We start from the raw sequence: 20,196 nt of genomic DNA, 5'->3' as shown, positions 1-20,196 counted from the left end.
AAATGCACTGGGCCAGGTCGCCGTTTTATAGCTATCCAAGTAACCCTGAGCCAATCAGAGCAAACAATCACTATGAAAGTTGAATCCAGAACCGTCTTCATCCCCGCCCCCCGCCGCCCCCAACCCCCCGCCACGTGGAGTCCCTCTCTGACCCTTCCGGTACCTCCTGCTTTGCTTCTCCCATACCCTTACCCAGTGGCAGCCAGAGGACAAGTTAGCCACGAGCCTCCCACCCTCCCCACCTAGACTTCAGCACCGGGGGACGGGAGCTGTGTGTGTCTCATCAACAGGGAGGCTGAGGATGTGGGCTCTGGGGCAGGTGACCAGGAGGCAGCCTCTGTGGAACTTGGGTTCTCTAAGCCTCAGCCTTCTCATCTGTGAAATGGAGGCAATAATACCCCCAACGCAGAGGTAGGGTTACTGTTTCCATTTTAGAGATGAGGACTCTGCACGCTACAATTTGATCAGCGTTGCTTTAATTATTGGCAAGTCTTCCTTTCTTCCTTGCTTCCTTCCTTCCTTCCATCTATCCATCCAATTATCACTTAGTGCCTCTGCGATGTGAGGCTCTGTATGAAGTCCTTAGGAGTACACAGTGATCTTTCTGGAAGTCCTTCGCTCATCATGGTGGGGAAAGAGAATCAAATAAATACCTACGTTTTGGCCCAGTCAGATGAAGAGTGGTAACAGAGGCAATGGGGACCCAGGGGAGGGAGGGCCCGTTTTCCTGTAGGTAGGGTGGGTGACAGGGGCAGAGGGAGGTGGGTGGGAGAAGCACATTGGGGTGGGCTTGTGTGCCAGCTTGCTGAGTTGGGACCCAACCTGCCAGCAGGAAGCTCTGGTGCATGCCTTAGCAAGTGAAACTAAATTTGAAGAGTGGAAAAAAAACAAAAGAAAAATGACTTTCTCTCCCTCGGAAACTGTGGCCGCGTTTCATAACCTGAGGGCTTGGAATAGGTTAAACTTGCTTTCCCTAATGGAGTGTGGCAGCAACAATACAGCACTTATCTGGAGATCTTTCATCTGAGGACAGGCAGATGCTATACTCCTTCCTCTCCAAGGCGGAAGTTACTTATCCACCTGAACCTTGACGTCAGTACTGAATCGTTCAAGGAATTCAGAGCTGGTACCACTGGCATGATCTGGGTAATTAATAATTTGTTCCCAGGAGATGGCAGGGCCGATAGGATCTCCCGTGGTGCCGAGATTTCTCCTTCCCTTCTCCTAGAACACGCCTCCCGCTGCCCCTCACTCTGGCCCACTGGATTCGGGATGGCTCTGTTTTTTCAGTCATGGTTCTGGGGGTCTCCTCGGGTGACCCTGTTCTCTGCTCCTCACAAGGACTGGCCTCCCCAGATAGTGTTAACTGGTCATTTCTTTAAACAGTCATTCAGGCCGGATTTCCTATTTTTCCTTCCCCCTTTTCTGGCAGCTCGCCGGCCCGGCTGCACCCCCTGGCCTCCTGCCACGGGCCCAGGTGGGAGTCACCTGCTGGAGCTTCCCTCCTCCCATGAAAGCAGGTCCCCTGTGAACTGGCCACGGGAAATCCGCAGGTTCCACACAAAACCCAGGCACCTGGGTTCTCTTGAGGAACCGGGTGATCTGGGCATCCACACTTAGCAACAGTGGGCTGGAGCTGGGGGCCGTCGTTGCCTTCAGGGGGGCTTGTTTTTCCTGCCTGCTTGAAGCTGAGTGAGGGAAGGGGGCCCTCACCTCCCTGCTTTCCATCCATGCTGGACCCACTGCATCCCAGGCCTCGCGGGTCACTGACATGGAGCAGAAGATGTGCACACGTCGGGTGCACGTCTGGGTCAGATTGAGACGATCCCGCCCTCCCCACCGGATCATGGCTGTTTGCAGAACTAAGGCTGGGGCTCCTGCAGGAACTGCGGAGAGTGCGGGCAGGGGGCGATTTGGCAGAGACAGAGGAAAGCTGGAGCTTGTGGAAGGGCACTCATCCTCACTCGGGGCCCAGGACAGGCCGGAGGAGGGAGGTCTGAGCTCACACGGGTTCCCCAACGTGATCTCATTGGCTGGGGCAGTGTGGGCACCTTTTTGGATGGTGGACCAGCCAGAGGCATCTCTCCTCACTCTGGAGGCTGTTCAGACCTCAGCACGCCCTAGGGAGCCCCATGGTGCCCTCCAGCTGACAGGAGAGGCCCACGGCAGTGAATTCCAGTGATGGGGAGACTAAGAAACACGGCCCGTCTGAGTTGTGGCCTGAGATCCTCACTGGCTCCACGGGAGCCTGGAGCCCCCGGCAGGAGGTCACTTTCCCTGCTCTGTGTGGCCTGCAGGCTCTGGACCGGCATCCTTCTGGGCAGGGGGCCATTGCCTGATTCACCAACTGGGGCAGTAGCAATTTCGCGTTTCAATCTGAACCCCGTCCCCGAGACAGATGAGGACGCTGGTCTCAGAGGCCCCCCCAGGTCACCCACTAGGATTCGGACCCCAGGTCAAGCCAGGCCTGAATCTCACCGGCTTCCAGTTGGCCACTGCTATGACCATTTGTTCCATTTTGTGTGCACAGAGCAGAGGCTGGTCATCCCTGTGTCCTTAGCCAGTGCCTGGCCGGGCCCGTCTGAGAGTCACACGTGTTCTTCTCTCTGCCTGCAGTGCCCTCCCCCACCCACTCACCTGGCCGGCTCTTCTTGTCTCAGCCTAAATACCCCCATCCCTGCCCTTTTCGGCCTTTTGTTTTGCTTTTTAAATAAATGGAATTTTTAAAATGAAAAAGCAAAATCAGAATTATGGCTTTTGTGATAAAAGCCATTTCCCCTCAATTAAGTATAATTACACAAAGGTATGGTATTACCTGATAAGGCTGAGATTGGATATAAACAGTCTGGATTTGGGCCTCTATAACTGCCCAGCACCAGGCCCTGTGGGCCATCACAGGCCTTTGTTTCAGGTGTGTCCACTCTAGCCGGGGAGGCAGGCCTGTCCGGGGGACCCTTTCTAAGAGGATAGACTCGTCCACTTCATGTCTAGTCACTGAGTCAAATGAATGAAGTAAAGGGGACAGCGAGGTCATGGGCTCAGTCCTGCTGCTCCAGCTGAATGACCTTGGGCAGTGGGCTGCTGGACTCCTGAAGCCTCAGTTTGCTCATCTGAAAAATGGGCGTGACCACAGCGCCTCTCCCATGGGGCTGATATGAGTGTCCGGTGGGATCACAGCCACGCCGGGCATGGCAAGGGCTCAGGAAGCAGCTATTCTGAATATCCTCGGGGTGGTTATAATTAATAGTGCACGTGGGGAAGGAGGAAGCAGGCCTCAGGGGAGCCCCCATTGTCACGGGTTTATCGCCGGGCCGCAGGGCCTCGGGGATGGCCCCAAGGGAACCACAGGGACATTTGCCAAGGGGCTCCTGGGGTCCAGGAAAGCAGAAGGGAAATGCTGCCTTGGCCTTTTTGACCTCTGCGCGTCTCCCCCTCCCCACTCAGCTCCATCGAAGTCGGGGCCAGGCTTCCTCTGCTGTGCTTTCCATTGTCTTTAGGACCGCTGCCACCCTCTCTCTCTGTGTCTGTCTCTCTCTGTGTCCCCACCTGCTCACCGGGACCAGGGCCCACCCTCTAAGAAACAAAAGGGTGCGATGAAATACCAGGAGTTTTCTCCAGCAGGTGGAGGTGACCCCTGCCTCTACCTGGTGGGGTCCCGTGTGGGCTCTCAGCTGGTCTGGGGAGATGCAGGGCACCCACTGTCTGGGGTTTCAGTGTGGCCCAGCCTTGGACCCCCTCTGGGTGCTCCCCCAAGGCCACGGCCCGGATATGGCTGGAGCTGAGGTCATCCGTGGTGTATTTCATGCTGACCGGATGCGGGCCGGACCTCAGCGGGAAGGAAGGAAGCTGTAACTGAGCCTGGCCGTGCCCAGCCCTGGCTTCTACACACTGCAGCCCAGTGCCTCCCACCCCCATCCGTGGAGGAAGGGGGGTGGTCAAGGCCATCGCCACTCAGGTCAGACGTGGCCACATTCAAATCCCGGCTGCACCGCTCAGCGGCAGCGTGGCCTTGGCCATTCCTGGGCTCTTTGAGTCTTAGTTTCCTCCTGGGGTCGCGGGGGCAGAGCTAGAACTTGCTGCATTGGTTGCTGGGATGACGAACAGGGATGCAGCACAGACAGGGTTTAGGAGGCAGCCTGGCACCGGCCACGCAGGAGCTGTCCCATCCCCGCTGGGGGAATAAGGAAACAGAGGCACAGAGAGTTTGAGGGGTGAAGGCGGCCTGTGCTGGGCAGTGGGTGGGGAAGGCTTCCGAGGATGAGTTCCGCTCAGTGTGAGCAAAGGCGCGTGGGAGACAGAGATGGAAACCCAGCACTGAGGTCACGCAGCTCCAGCCTCAAGAAGCTGGTAACAGTCTGCGGGCTCCTTGGCCGTCTCCCCTTGCCTTCAAACCCTGCCTGTTCACACGTCCCAGGCTCCATTTGGTTTCCAGCACCATGGAGGAGGGGAGTCCATCCCCGAGTGCCCACCACACCTGGGAAGCCTGCCCCTTCCGTGTGGACGGGCTTTCCCGTGTGATGGTTCACCGCCAGGTCCCCAGACCCAGCGTGGTACTCAGCCCTCATCAGGAGCTTCAGACGGGCTGAGAATGAATGAGTGAATGAATGAATGAACGAACGAACAAGCTCACACAGCAGAACCTTTCTGTCCTTCCTTATGGGACGTGAGCTTGTCGAAGCCAAATCCACGTCAGAGCCTCGCGGAAACAGAATAAATTAGTTCACCTGGAGAACATTTGTTGTGGGAACAAGACAAGGAACAGAAACGGTGCCCATGTGGACAGAGCAGGCTGAGCGAGGGGAGAAGGCAGCCCAGAAGCCTTGACAAGGTTTGGGCATTTTCAAAGGACAGCAGGATGTTCCTACTGGGGGCGCACGCGTCTGGACACAAGCCGGGGTGTCCTCTCGCGGTTAGAAAGTCACCTGCCTCTTTCTACCCATCAGCCACAGCTTTGGGGGAGCGTGACCTTCCTTCCACGGCAGGGCCCACGAGGGTGTCTTCATTCTGCCTCCAGACGAACCCCGGGAGAAGGAGGAGGGGGGGAGACCGTATGTGATCTCCTATTGATTCCCTCTCTAAAGACCCATTTACAAAAAGGTGTTAAAAATTAATGTACAAAATCTTAAGCTGCCAGCTTGGCCCCTGAAGGACACGCGCAGATGCACTTTGTCACGGTGACAGATTCAGGGGCGTTCATTTCTTACAGGGAGAACATCGTTTGAATTAGGACAGCAGCCATCAGTTAAATAAACAGTCACATGGTTTCAAGGACCAGCCGGGCTTAGAACACCGCCTGGCCGCTCTCTCCCGGGCTTTGCTGGCTTCTGAACTTTGATGTGTGTGCGGTTCCCTCAGAGGCCAGGAGGTGGGGGGCCATCCCTGGAGGGAGGAGGAATTCCGTCTCATCGGCAGACTTCAGAGCTGGTCATGGAAGTTTTCAAATTCAAACTCTTTTTAAAACAATTATAAAATATGTGTTCATGATAGTGCAAAAGCAAATTAATCATGATGGGAGGAAATACAATTTAAAAGAAAAAATGTTCCCCCCTCCTTCACCCTGATGTTACATTTTTCTGGAACTTTTCCATATATATTCACCCGTGTATTGTCTATCTTACATTTTAACAACTACAGTGGAGCCTCTCGTGTGCTGGTTGCCACTAGCTTTTCTCCTCTGGATTAACTGGGATCTCTTCCTGTATGAGCCCAGGGAGGCGGAGGCCCTATCTTGGTCACTGGCCCGGCACCTGGCTTGAAGTAGCCCCCAGGAAATATTTGCATCGAGTGGAGGAATACAGGTGAGCCTCCCTGTTGGCCGGCTGTGGGGTTCTCATGGTGTGACACCCCCTTATGGGTCTCAGGGACCTAGGAGCCGGAGGTGAGGGCTGTAAGAAATCCTGCTCTGAAAGCCCCTTGCTTCTTAGACGCACGAACCAATGAATCAGGAGGGTAAATTCCTGGAAGCAGAGTCCCCAAATCAAAGGGGCCAAGTGGTTAACTCTGATGGATATTGTCAAATTGCTGACCCTTCCAAGGATATAGCTGGTCCTTGACTCTTGGCACGGTTCTGGGTTTTTCCGGAAGTCTTGTACGTTCTTTCCGCCTGGCACTTTCAGGCCCAGAGACACAGCGCGGTGGAGATGGAGGCCTCTGGAGCCGCTGCTACCGCCTACCGTACCTCTGTACTAACTTCAAGGATTGTTTGAGGCCCCATGGGCAGCTGCTAAGTGAGGCCACCCCTCCCGATGGTCCACTCCTCTCTGAAGTGGTTTCGAGTCCCAGAGATGAGGTGATCTGATCAATTATAGGCAAACAGCGGCCCAGAGAGGCAAAGCGACTTGCCCAAGGTCACACAGCTTGTCAGGTTCCAAGGGGGAGCTCCACCACTTCTGCTTTTTGCTTGAAGCCCAAAATATCTTTGTTTCTTCCTATATAAAATAAGGACCATGTTATGGCTCTGGGTTTGAATCCTCACCTGCTGACTCTGGGTAAGCCCCTTTACCTGTGTGTGCCTGCAGAGGTCACAGGTGAGGGGCCTAATGGGGTGAGCTCCTCCTTGGGCCGATGCAAGGGAGACTCTGCTGCTGGGTGGCTGCGGCCCGGGCCCCGGGTTGGGGCTGAGCTGGGTCAGCGCTTCCCGCAGCTGCTGGCCCTTCCTCCAGGTCCGGCACCCAGGGTGCCCAGGTGACAGGAGAGCTGATGCGCCATGGGAGCTACAGGTCAATCCCGGCCCCGACGCGGTGCCGACCACAAAGGCCTTGGTGTTGAGCAATGTGATCGCCATCTTGTAACTCACCCACTACCTCTGACCTTTGGATTCAAAGAATAATTAATGGGGCACTTTGGACGGGGCTTGGAGTGTCAAGCTTTTAATTAATACACGGGCAGCCTGCATATATTTAGCTGGGCCATTCTGCCTGGTCCATCCAATTACCCAGACTCATTATACAACTTGATTGCGTTTTCCATTACTCAGTGATCTTGCTAAATGGGTGGCCAGGCTGCAGACGGGCAGCCAGCACCAGTATTGATTAGAGGACACAGTTTATTACCCAATGGAGGCGATGCTCGGGGCCGTAAATCTTGCGCAGGACGCAGCTTCTCTGCAGCCTCCAGGTGGGGATGGAATTGTGTTTGGATGAAGCATTTCAGCCATTGACCCTCCTTTCAAACTTCCCGGGTGTCCTGCCTTTTGTTTAATTGAATTGCCTTTCCGCTGCCAACTCTCCCTGTAAATACAATCAGGGACCCCTCCTGCTTTAATAGCAGAAATGGATACAGGGCATTCTTCATCTGTCCCTGGGCTCCAGAATGGTTAAGCTTGCCAGGAGCGCCTGGGGGATCAGCCACAGGAGGAAGCTGAGCCTCCTTTTATTCTCAGCAGCTTAAGGACGGGTCCTGTACCAGCCCCACCATCTCCTGCCTTGCATGGCCCTAGGGAGAAGGTGGGCTCTCACCCTTGGTGTGGGAGAAGCAGCAGTGCGTTCAGCTGGCGGCCCCAGGAACTCGCTTCTAAGGTTGTGATTGCAATCCCAAGGGGAGAAACACGCTTCCCTCCATAGAATCAAGAGTATTCTTTCATAGACCATAAGCTTCTTTAATTTATATCACCCCTTCAGAGCTGGATCAATCTGTTTTCCTAATCTGAAACAGAGTACAGCAGGGGAGAAAAGGAAAAAAAAAGAAGATGAAGCAATGTTTGGGCTGTTTCTTTCTTCTACATAAAAGCTAGTGAATGCCGGGTACATACCAAGCACTTCGCATTTGTCATCTCCAGTCCTCAGACAACCTAGGAAGTTAGTGCTTGGGTCAAATTTTTTTACTTTTACTTTTTGGATGAATGGAGACTTACAGAAGAGTTGCAAAAATAGTATTCCTGTAGACCCTTCAGCCAGCTTTCCCTTGTGTTGACAGCAAAAAGTGTTTTTAATTAGCAATCTCTAAGAGAAAGCAGAGGCCCAGAGAGGTTAAGGAACCTGCAATAGGTCACACAGCAATGGTGGGATATGAGCATGAATCTGGGTGCAGCTTTGCCTGTGACACCCCCAGCTGCCTGTAAGTGTGAACAACCGAAGGGCTTAAAAAGCAGGAGCAGGGGCTTGTCGTGCAACTACAGAATCCAGGAGCAGAACTGTAGGTCTCTGCAAAAGGCTACGTCTGATGCCTAAGAGCCGAAATGAAGACAGAGCTTCATTTATATCTGAGACGCACTTTGCTTTGCAAAGGCCTGGAGGAGACTTGAATTCCTACAGGGTAGGAGGGATAACAGGCACCACATGGACCAGTTGCCAGGGTCCTCCCTCCCTTATTTGGACTTTATCTTGTTCTGTGGACCCCAAACTCTCCCCAAGGCTCTGCTTCCTGGCCACCTCGGGGAGCCAATCAACAACCAGAACATCTAATTGGGCTTGTGTTGACACTTCTTTTGACAATCCAGTGGTACAATTAGCAACAATTAACCTTGAGAATAAATGAACCACCACAAAAGAAAAAGTTTCTCTTTTGCCAAGCACAGCAGACACCCTTTCAACAAACACCATTCTGATTTTCTGGACACTCCTAATGAGAAAAAGAGCTGCCTGTGGTTTAAATAAATAGACCGATGGGTCAAAAATAAATCCCATTAGTAAACACAGTAACGGATGCCAGGCTTGGCACTCAGCACTCCGCGTTGACTTAGCTCTCTGAATCCCCTCTAAAATCTGGTAAAATCGACACTGTTTTGCCCTTAAGAAAAAAATTTTTTCTAAAAAAATTGATTTTATTGAAGTATAGTCGATTTCCAATGTTAATTTCTGCTGTGCAGCAAAGTGATTCAGTTATACGTATATTTCATATTCTTTTGCAGTATGGTTTATTACAGGATATTGACTATAACTCCCTGTGCTATACATTAGGACCTTGTTGTTTATGAAAAACAACTTTTTAATTTTGAAATAGACAGGAAATTGCAAACAAAGAACAGAGAGGTCTCATGTACCCTTCACCCAGCTTGATGACATCTTATGTGACCATAGCCCAGTATCAAAAGCAGGAACATTGACACTGGTTCCATCTGCAGCCCTTACTCAGAGATCACTGGTTTTGCATGCACCATTTGTGTGTGTGTGTGTGTGTGTGTGTGTGTGTGTGTGTGTGTGTGTGTATAGTTCTATTCAGTTTTGTCACTCTGATCCCCTTTTCGTAGATGAGGAAACCAAACTGTAGAGAGGCTGAAGGGACTGGCCCAAGATGACAAGGCTTGTAAGTGGCCAAGCCAGGCAACGTCAAGGTCAGATGCCTGCACACCCCACCTGCCCCTCTAGACTTTCCAGTACCCCACTCTGTGGGAACATGATTAATATGTGGAAACTTGACTTGCGGATGAATTTAGCCCTTGAATAACCGACACGGCTGGTGGTAAAAATGTCTTCTTACCAGTTTATCTCCTCTAAAGATGATACGCGATGAGGAGAGATTTAAAAAAAAAAAAGTGTGGTGGTTTGACAAGGTGTCTCCAGTCTGGTGGTGTGGACAAAAGTGACCAGGGACCACCAGGGTTAGGGGAGACCAACTGGCAAATGGAAACCCACCTCCCACGAGAGGGGGGCAGGCGAGGCCCCAACACACACACCAGAGGGAAGGTATCTGCTCACATCCAAGGAACACAAATTAATAACAAATTGCAAAACTAACGTGCCCTAGCGACTTGCCTTTGTTCTTGGAGCTGTTAGGAATTTAAAAGGTCATGGAGCTACAATAAATAATGACACCCCCCCAAAAAAAAGCTTATTTTGTGCTTGAGAGATAGGCTTTTATTTTGGAGGGGGGTGGGGGGTGTTTTAATGGCTCTGGGGAGGGGGTTTGAAATCATCTCCTTCCCTCTGGGAGGCAGTGGGAGTGAGTGGAAACTTACGGCATGTTAAATTAAAAAAAAAAACCAGTGGCGTTTCAGGTGATTGTGAATCAAGGGCTATTGACTGAGGCTTAAAGGGGATTAAGGTTAAAGCCTGTGGATGATCAATGGGCCATTACTGCTGTGCTGTGCTGGAGGGAGGGGGCAGCAGGCTGCAGCCTTGGGGGCAGGGGCTGCCAGAGCTGGGGGGCAGCTCTGACTGCACCCCTTTGAACATCAAAAGTATGCGATGCGTCGGCACGTGTCAGACTAGAGGAACCAGGGCTCCAGTGCGTGAGGGAAGCGGTTTGCTGGTTCACTGGCCCCATGAAGACGCCCACGCTTGGCCCTCTCGGACCTCACCCACCAGGGAGGAAATGAGACCCACCCTCCATCCCGATCTTGCGCAGACAAAGCCAGAGGTGCGCCCCGAGGCCGCCTCCGTGCCAATCAGTCCTGGGGCTGTAATAACGACAATTTTCTGATTTGAAGGCAAAACCAAATAACCCACAGGGGTAATTTGGGCCCCGTGGGCCCCTCTTCCTGAGAAGGAGTACAGATTGATTTTTCTTTCATAAGCCCAATTTGATGCGGCTCATCGTCCCCCCTCCATCATTTCTGAGCTCTTTTCTTTCTTTCTGCTCAGGACACAGTTAACAGAGGCTCAGAAAGTTTCTTGCTTCTGATTTCTCCCCTTTGTTGACAGAGCTTCACTTCTGTGCAGAGCAAAGGCATAGAAGCCAGCAGCCCCTGGCCTGTCTTGGGAGAGTCGCTGACCCTTCAGGGTCTCAGTTCGCCTGTGTCCACCACCGAGGGGCCAGAGCCTGCAGAGGGGTCCACCTCTGCCTGAGCACCAAACTCTACAGAAACACTGACAGCCTGGCTCTGCCCGGGGGCCCTGACTCAGCATTTCCAGCGGTCAATGCCTCTCTGGCCCCCACGTCTGTTCTTTACCTAGTGAACTTTAAAGTCTAAACCCTGGCTCAGAACTCACCAGCAGCTCCCAAACTCAGAGTGAGACCCACAGGAGTTGGGACTGTGGCCCCAGGGTCCTCCCCCTGTTGTCTCTGCCTGCACCTGTGCCGCTCTTTCCCCCTTTATTCTGTTAAGCCATTCTGGGCTTCATTCAGTCGGTGGTTCTCTCCAAAGTGGTTCTCACCGCAGGGCCTTTGCACATGCCGTTACCTTTGCCCGGAATGCTCTGATCTGCCCATGGCCCACCCATCATGTTCTTCAATCCTCAGCTCAGTGGTCACTTCCCCAGGTCACACCGTCTACCTTCCTATAGCATCGCCCCGTATCGTGGCCCGGAATTCTGTTCTGTTTATCTGCTCGTGTGTCTCCTGCCTCACGAGAACGTGCCCTTTCATCCTTGCATCGGCACGCCTGGCCCCTTGTCTGGCACATAGTAGGTGTTCAGAGACGTCAGTGGAGTGCATGAGTGAATGAATGCATTCTGTGATCAGACGAGTTTCGGAGGCCCTGGGACACAGCCAAAGGCTCATTACAGGCCTTTTTCAGCTGTGACATTTCATGAGTCTGGACTCATCTTTCTTGAGCTCATTTTACACACGAGGGAGCAGAGGTTCCCAGTAGGTTGATCGTCCTGGGAGGGTTCCCCCCGCAGCTATTAGTGGGGTCCTCAGGTAGTCCCCTCTCCACCCTGTGGGTACCCTCCGGGCGGTTTTGGGTTTGGAAAGAAGGTAGATGGTGCCACGTGGCCTCTGAGCCTGGCAAAAAGGCCCTCGGGGTCAATGGGACCACGTGGCCTTGTCAGTGACCGAGGCCCCTCACTTCCAGTGAGGAGTTGAAACTGGCATCAAGAGCTCAGTTCCGGCGAGAGGCACGCGGCTCCCAAGATAGAAAGAGACAGAGTCGTTCTGAGGCCACTGACACGTGCCAGGTGCTTCCCCGGCTCTTAATCCTTCATAAAGAGCTGCCCATCAGCTCACCTCTGCGCACTGAAAATAGTGTAGGATCGCTTATCCCCTCTGGTGGGAGCCGTGCTGGGAGGGCTCTAGGCTGGAAACTGAGCCCAGCCTTCCCTCCTCCAGGCCCAGAGCGTGGTCTGGGGAGTCTGCTGGCTGGCAGAGTGTTTCCTGCAAGTCGGAGGCAGCCCATTCTACCGTAACACCTAGTTCCACCGGAGGTGGTCTGTTGTGGTCTCCGTAAATCTCCCCTTCTCTTCCCCGACCGGCAGGAACAGCGGACCGAGAAAAAGGCCAGACGTGGACGCTGACACTTGGATTTATGCCCTCGCTTTCTCGCGTTCCAAGCTTTCCCTCTGTTTAGCTGCAGAGCTGGCCACGGAGCCAAGGGTGTCCCCTTTTTGGGCCTAGGAGTGCTTTCTCCAAGCTTCCAGCCAACCACAAGCTTGTCCCCTCAGCCCCAAGTGGGGAGAGGCTCATGTCAGAGGGTATTTGGGGGCAAAGCCAGAGACCCAGCCCTTCACCCGCCCCTCCCCTGCCTGCGGGAGGATGCAAACAGGAACTTCCATCAGCGCTCAACCAGCAGGCAGTGCCCAGCCTGGCGGAAGCACGCCGGCCACCCATTAGTCGTTATGGAAACTCATTACCCCGAGAGGTCATTCGGCTGAAAATATAAACAATTTCCAAAAGGTTTTAGCGAAATTCATGGGTGACAGCCATAATGGCATTATTTAGAGAGTAGGACGCACCACTTCTGGAGCCGTGGGCGAGACCTACCTCCGGTCAGGTGGGGACCTGCTCACCTGTACGTTTCTGCAGCCATCCCCTCGCCACCACAGCAGCCAGAGGCCGGGCACATGGCAGGCCCTCCTAGAAGCCTCTGAGTCCAACAGTGCAAGGGCTACTCCACTGCTGTCAGCCAGGGCTCAGTAGGGAGAGAAAAGAGATGAGGCCATGGTACCCTCTGGACTCCCCAGCAGATACCTCCTGCAAAGCGGTACAGAAAAGCATCACCTGTAATGAATGACGGTACTATATGGCAATAATAATAGCTAGGTGCCAATAATGTAGCGTTCAGTGTGATCACTGTTGCTGTATCGTGTTGTTTAATTGCGTCATTAATGATCAATTGCTATTGACCTTAATTACTAATAGGAACACAGCGTACCAGTGTGTGCCGCTAGTGTTTTGGGAGCTCTAATCCTGATCACAGCCCTGCAAGGCAGCCACTGTTATCATCCTCATTGTATAGATGGGCTAACGGTTATGCCCTCTAACCTTTCACTGCATTAAAACTATGCCTCGGGCCCCGTACCAAGCACGATCGTCAAGTTCCCTAAAGCACCGTCTCGCTCTCTCTCACTTTTACCCAACATTCATTCAACAAGGGTTTATGGCGCTCCTACTGCCTGTTACGTCTTGTTCTAGATGCCGGGGAGGAAGGGCAGGGCCTGCGCTTGGACTTTGTTTTCTACTTGTTCATTGCTACTCACCGCCCAGAACCTACAGAGCATTTCTCCCAGGAAGGCTTTTCCTGAACGTGCCGGCCAGAGGCAGGAGCCCCTTTGATGCCCCCCTAGGTTCTGTGCTTCCCCGACCCCAGCATTTAGAGGTCTGGGGCAACTGCCTGTTTTGTATCAGTCTTTCCTGTTTAAGGGCCAGGGACAGAATAGGCAGTCACTGAATATTTGTTGGATTTTATCACTAGGAAATGAGCTCCAGAAAAACTGGGTATGTATTGTTCATCACCGTGTCTCATAGAACCGTGTCTGATCCCGAGTGAGTACAAGATATATTTGTTGGATGGATGGATGGGTGGGTGGATGGATAGGTAGATGAGTGGACAGGTAGATGGTTCTCCAGTGGTGTTTGAATAGATGGTTGGTGATTCGATGGATGGAAGGAAGGACAAACAGACAAACAAGTGGTTGGATGGATGGTCAGAGAGATGTTTGAATGGATGAATGTCTGATACTTGAATATATAGATAAACAAAATGTTGGTTATTAGGATAGAGAGTTGGATGATTAAATGGCTGATTCAAAATCTAAGCATCGATGAACAGAATGCTTTCCACTGGCTTGTTTCTTGAAAGAAAGAGGAAGAGAGAGATGGATGGGTGGAGGAGAAGAGAGACCCCACCTTCCCTCACACACTGCAACCCCGGTCCCCTCTCGCTGACCTTTCCCATGCTCGTTTCCAGTCCCGATGTTGACAGGCCAAACCACAGAGAAAGCAGGCTCCCCTGGCTCCCGTCCCGGGCCCAGGCCTCTACCCTCCGGTGTGCAGACAGCTCAACAGTGAATTCTGACCTCTGCCTGGATTTCCTCAGCTGGCTGGACATGAACTTGTTCTCAGAGCTGTGAAACTTGACATACGTTATCCGGAGCCTTTCAACTCCCAAGTTTGCTCGGCCAAAACAAGCCATCTTTGTTTAGTCTTTGGGGTTCTTTCCCATGGAAACGGCTGCTGCAACCATGGCCACTTCTACAGGCCTGGAGCCCACAGGGCTTCCCCCATCCCCCGACCCCCACCGTCACCACCAACGTCCCCAAGTCCCCTTGTAGTCCCAAAGGGAGCATCTGTTCTGCTGCCATTTCAGCTGCGTTTTTGGAAATCAAAAATAGGTGGTGATGAAGGGACTGACATCAAGGGTTGAGGGACCCTGAGTGGCCTCTTGGCAGTTCAGTTTCCTCAGTAGAAACGGAATAGCCCTGCCCGGGGGACAGCAGCCTCGAGGGGCAGAGGCTGGTAAGTTGCTACTTGCCCCCATGTCCTCAGCTTAGTTTCCTGGGAAATGCTACGCAACGCGGCTGCCCCAGGTGTTGGCGGGGGTGGGGTGGGTAGTCTTGACCGGCAGGGTCAGGGAGGGAGGGGAAGTCAGAGACTCTCTACATGCAAACGTGCTCAGTGGACCCTCTAAGGCTGCAGCTTCCAGAAGGGACAAGGACTCCGAGCGGTGGACAGGAAGAGTGTTCTGTTGGTTGTGTGAACCGTTAGGAGGACATTCGTTCATTCATTCGTTCACATGGAGCACTGGGCTGGGCTCGGGGGCTCCCCTTGCCCTCTGAGCCCCTGATGTGCCTGCACTGCCATCCCTACCCCCATCCCATCTCTGACCTCCTTCCCTCCCACCCGAGCCCCTCGCTGCAGCTGCTGTGGCCCCTCCTGTGCAGGGGGCCCCCTACTCTTTCTACCCATCCCCCCACTCCCTCTGAGTACCTAGGACTCCTTCTACATTGTTGCTTAAAATCTCTCTCCACCGTCAGGCTCCCAGACGCCTGAAGACAGGGACTTGGTCTTGTGCACAGCTGAGTCTCGGGTGCCGTGCGTGCAGTTGGAGCTTAATAAATGTTGACGGAGTGGATGAGTGCAGAGCAGAAGGCAGAATCAGCTCCCTGCCCTCATGGGCTTTATAGCACAGCAGGGAGACAGGCCTTAACCAGATATACAAAAAAATAAATGTCCAACTAAAAATTATGACAAATGCTCCGCAGAGGAAGGGGTGGGGCCTCCTGAGGGAGGGTGTCCGGTTAGTGAGGTCTGCTGAGGCCTCTCCATTCGGATGGACGCTGAGTGGTGAGAGCGAGCCCGTCTTTCTTTTTTCTAAGCTTTTAAAAAGTCAACATTTATTCCGTTTAAAATGCTCAAGAGACTTTTAAAAGGTCCAAAGGTCTAAAGATAGCCAGGTTTCAGGTAAGATGAGAGGCAGGTGCTGAGTGTTACTATCTCTGTTGCTTAAGCCTAAACTTCCACCTGTTCAATTCTGTACCGCCACGATCCTTCCGCCTCACCTGGGGAGTGGCGCGCTCCTCTGGCTCTTGGCAGACTGCGTCAAAAAGTACCACTCCGACAGCAATGAGAAAAGTGATGGCCGTAGCGATCACTGTCACGGCAAGGGAGAACGTTTTGTGATCCAGAGAGAAAGCTGCCGTAGCGATTTCCAAAATCAGAATGATTAATCCAGTAAAGAATAAAAAGAATCATCTGTAGACTCCGTATGAACACTTGCCTGGCATTCTCCGCGGCACACATGCCCGGCCTGTGGCCCAAATCCATGCCAGGTACAAATTCCTAGGTCCACCCAAACTCACTCACTAAATATTCACAGCAGCATTTTCCCCAAGAGCTCAGGCCCGGAGCCGCCCAAGGGCCGGTCACCAGACATGGGACGGATGCGTGGTGGTCCATCCACGTGGCGGAATCCTGCGTAAGTCGCCATCGGCAACCTGTGTGACTGGAAGGATCCCGCAGACACGGGGGTGAGAGAAGACAGATATTAAAAGAGTCTTCTCTGAATGGTTCCACTTAACAGTCTGCGGAGCAGGGGAAGTAAGGTGATGCTGGTGGGAGTCAGGGTCATGGCCGCCCTTCCAAAGTGGGTGGTGACTGCAGGGCAGCGACGTGGGCCCTCTGAGATCTCGGTGGCTAGGTGTCACCGCCTGGTGTGTGCCTCTAGGGAGCTGTGCCCCTCCCTGTACAGTTATACGAGAGGTTTGAAGATGCAGGCCCCCTCTGCTACTCTGAGGAGAGCGGAGAGGTCACCAGGAGGCACCGAGAGCTTGTCCTGTGAGGCCAGAGCTGCGCTGCTTCTCCCGGACCCCCTGCTCGGGATCAGGCGCCCTCCCCTGCAGGGCTCCCTCCCTCCTGGGCTGGCCTTCCACTTCTCTGCCCAAAGCTCCCCCATCCCGACTGGCCACTGATAAATCCGCCCCCTCTACAGCCAGGCCAGTCAGGGCAGGGATGGGGGACTCCGCAGAAACCCGGCATCTGCCTGGATGGAACGTCTCCGACCTCGAGAGGCAGAGGCGAGCGCAACTGCCGACACGTGCGCGTTCCATATACATTTAAGGCCCAGGCGAATGGGGAAGAAATTCAAATTGCAGTTATTGAAGGAGTCATTTTGGCTTCCAAGGAGCCTCTCGGGCTAATTTCTGAGCAAGAAGCAGCCGCCTGGAGCTGCAGAAGGCCCGGCCCATCTGCTCCGGCCCCTTGGGTACATCTGGGGGGGCAGCCGCATCGCCACCCTGGGGAGCACTTCTTAGCGTGGGACCGGAGCCTCATTAAATTCCCAATTAGGTGTTCCGCCACCCAGCAGGTGTCTTCTGTTCAAACCCAGAGGGGCCCCAGAAGCTGACGTTATTATAGTCAGTTTCTCATTTAGTGTTTACATTAGCTCTTCATTGGGGTGTCATCAATTAGCATGTTGAAGACTTTCTGGAATCTGAAAGTCCTTCCAGCAGGCGGGGGTGGGAGGATGGGGGGGCGGGAGAACGGCTGTCTCATGCCCCCAGTTTCACCGGGTCCCACTTTGCTCACAGCCTTCCCTGGCTCTTTCCTTCCGTGCATTTTAATGTAGGTTTGTATTTAGGGTGGAAGAAAGAAAGAAAAGTTTTGAAAGAAAAGTTAGCATCAGTTTGAATTTAGAATATCAGGAATCCAATGTCCTCGTTCGATCTGTTATTGACGTTGGCTGCTTGATGGGCACGTTCCTGTTGGCCCCCTGTGGTTCTGGCCGCTGCAGCCCCGGGTGATGGCAAGAGAGCGGCCAGATGGTTTTCAGTTGGACCAGCCAAGGCTGAACTGGACGGGGCCGGGCTGGGCTGGGCTGCGGCTCACCTGGGCTGTGGTTTAGATGGAAGTTGGGACTGTAGCCACGGATGGAGCAGGGCTTGGTGTCCACATAGCAGGTTTATTTCCCGTTCGAAGGGCGGCCCCACCAGGGTCCCCGAAGCATACGAATATTTTAAAAGGCTAAGAAAGAAAAAGTGTAATCAAACCCCCCGCAGGGCTGAGGCAATGGGAAGAGGGCACTGAAACAAAGGCAAAGAAGTGGACATAACAGCAAATGAGAATCAATGGGCCAGAGCACAGAGACGGGGTAGGTAATGCTTCTCGGTGTCTGGGGGTGCCCAGGGTTCACCCCTACCCATGCAGACGGGCACACCTTTCTGGGACACACCTGTTGTCCAAGGTCAGCATAAAGACCCATATGTCCTTCAGCAGCCCTCTGCCCCAGAACTTCACAGCCCTAAGCTCCTGCTGGAAGCTTTCTTCCCAGGGGTCAGGACAAGGGGAGAAATTCGCCGCCACCTGCCTCTGCCCTCTCCCTGCACGTTCCTAGCTGACATCCAGGAAGCCACACTAGAGTGATAAAGATGTTTCACGGCCGCATTTTTACTTGGGTAACACATTTTATTGTTTAAATCCGGGGTTGAAAACAGTCGGTAGGTCGATGAAGGCGAAATGACCTTGTGGTTGAGAAAAAAAAAACCTCCGGGGCTTCCCTGGTGGCGCAGTGGTTGGGGGTCCGCCTGCCGATGCAGGGGACACGGGTTCGTGCCCCGGTCCGGGAGGATCCCACATGCCGCGGAGCGGCTGGGCCCGTGAGCCATGGCCGCTGAGCCTGCGTGTCCGGAGCCTGTGCTCCGCAACGGGAGAGGCCACAGCAGTGAGAGGCCCGCGTACCGCAAAAAAAAAAACCCTCCGTATCTCAACCCCCTTCAGTAGCTGCCTTCACCTAAATGCTAATGACCATACTTCTAATTGATTTACGCTGGCTCTCCCCGGTGTGTTTGCATTGCGTGGGGTGTTTGACATTTCACAGCTTCACCTCTCCAGCGTGGGATCGAGGCTTAGCAAACGTGCTTCCGGAACAGACACTAAGCATTATTTGGAGTTTGATCTTTAGCTGACACAGCGGGCTCACACAGCATCCTTAATTGATGGAGTAAAAATTGAATCCGGAAGAGTGCATGCCCCAGGAGACTCCTAAAACAGATTGCCAATGGGATGCGGGCCAGTCAATGGATCAATCGGTAGTACCGAGCATGCTTCCGCCCCCTCTGCCTCCCTGACATCAGTTCAGCCCTGAATCCCATGCTGTGAAGACCTCAGACGAGGACCAGCTGTCCAAAGAGGTGAGGCTCTCCCAGGTGCTGTGAGAGGCGCCCGCTTTCAGCGGTAAACCATCCAGGATGTTAAGCCAGTTTGGAATGCAGGGAGGCAGCGAATGAGAATCTGGGTAGCCCCGTGAGCAGAGACCCCTGGAGGGATGGAGGCTTTGCGGAGTCAGTGTGGGCCGGGGGCGATGCGGTGTATGGTAGCGACAGGCTGGGGACCTGGCTCTGCCGCTCTCCACCGTGTGGGACCACTCGGAAGCCTCCCAGCTTCTTCCCCACATAAGGGAGCTGCTTTGGAACTGTCGGCAAGGCGGACACGCAAGAGTTCGGGGGCAGAATAAGTAACCGTTCAGAAATAGAGATGTGGGGTCATGTCAAGACCAAATGTAACTACTCCCCGGGGCTGTTAGTATCTAGAGGCCCAGCCCAGCTGGGTGCAGCTAGCACCTCAGTTTTGTGAGCCAGTAAGCCAGTAATTTCAGCAATCACCTGAGAGCTGATCCCACCCATCAGCCCACCAGGCGGGTCCAGGGTACCTGGCTCCCCATAAACAAAATTCTGTTGCTTATTACACAGACCCTCCTGGGCCTCAACAGGTCGCTTTGGCAGGAATTCCAAGGCCAAGAAATGGCACACAGAACTTTCTCCTTATTAGGCAAGAAAATACCCAGAAGCGTTCATCTACACAGAACGATTCCGTACGTGTTCACCACAGTGTCAAAATAGCTCTGAACTATTCTCGGCTTCCCTTGTGCCCCCAGCTGCTTAAGGGATGCTCTTTTCAAGTGCGTGCCTTTGGAGCCCAGGAGGACCCCCGCCGCTAGGGTCTTGGCATGCAGAGTTAGTACAGATCAAAGGTACGAAACACTGATGAAGGATCGGGGCTAGAAATCTGGCCTTGGGAAATGTGGCTCTTTTCCCCCCACGTTTTCGGTTTGAGGTATATTTACATTCAGTAAAATGCTTCCATCTTAAGTTTACAGCGTTGTAAACTCTACCACGTGTACACCCATGCGGCCAGCATCCTGACCAAGACATGAGGCATTTCCTTCAACCAGAAAGTCCCGCTGTCTCCTTCCAGGTGACTACCCCACACCCCTCAACCTTGGCGACCCAAAGGCACCCAATGTTCTGGTTGCTGGTACCACAGACTAATTCCGCCTGTTCTTGAACTTCATATAATTGGGCTGATACAGACATACGCAGTCACATCTGGCCTCTTTCACTCAGCATAATGCTTTTGAGAATCGGCTATGGTGTTGTCTACATTGGCAATCTGTTATTTTTATTCTTGTATGAATATATTTCATTGTGTGGATATACCTCAATCTGTTTACTGTTATCTACTATTAAGAGATAGTTGGGTTGTTTCCAATTTGGGGGCTGTCATCCATAAAGCTGCTTTAAATACTCTTGTATATGTGCTTTCATTCCTTTTGGGTCAATTCCTAGGAGTGGAATTGCTGTGTCACGTGATATCTCCTTGTTAAAC

The 20,196-nt window shown here is 53.1% G+C and overlaps 1 long non-coding RNA gene across 1 annotated transcript; it reads right to left on the bottom strand.

The window, feature by feature from the left end:
* Positions 1-7,159: 7,159 nt before the first annotated feature.
* LOC125961401 (uncharacterized) lies at positions 7,160-12,742 on the bottom strand. Its single transcript, XR_007472084.1, has 3 exons — positions 12,606-12,742; positions 7,458-7,644; positions 7,160-7,229 (listed from the first exon to the last, which is right to left on the bottom strand). It is a non-coding gene; the product is annotated as an uncharacterized LOC125961401 (long non-coding RNA).
* Between the last annotated feature and the right edge of the window lie 7,454 nt (positions 12,743-20,196).

The sequence above is a fragment of the Orcinus orca genome, chromosome 16, assembly GCF_937001465.1.
Source record: "Orcinus orca chromosome 16, mOrcOrc1.1, whole genome shotgun sequence".
NCBI lineage: Eukaryota > Metazoa > Chordata > Mammalia > Artiodactyla > Delphinidae > Orcinus > Orcinus orca.
This window is presented reverse-complemented; position numbering and strand designations above follow the sequence as displayed.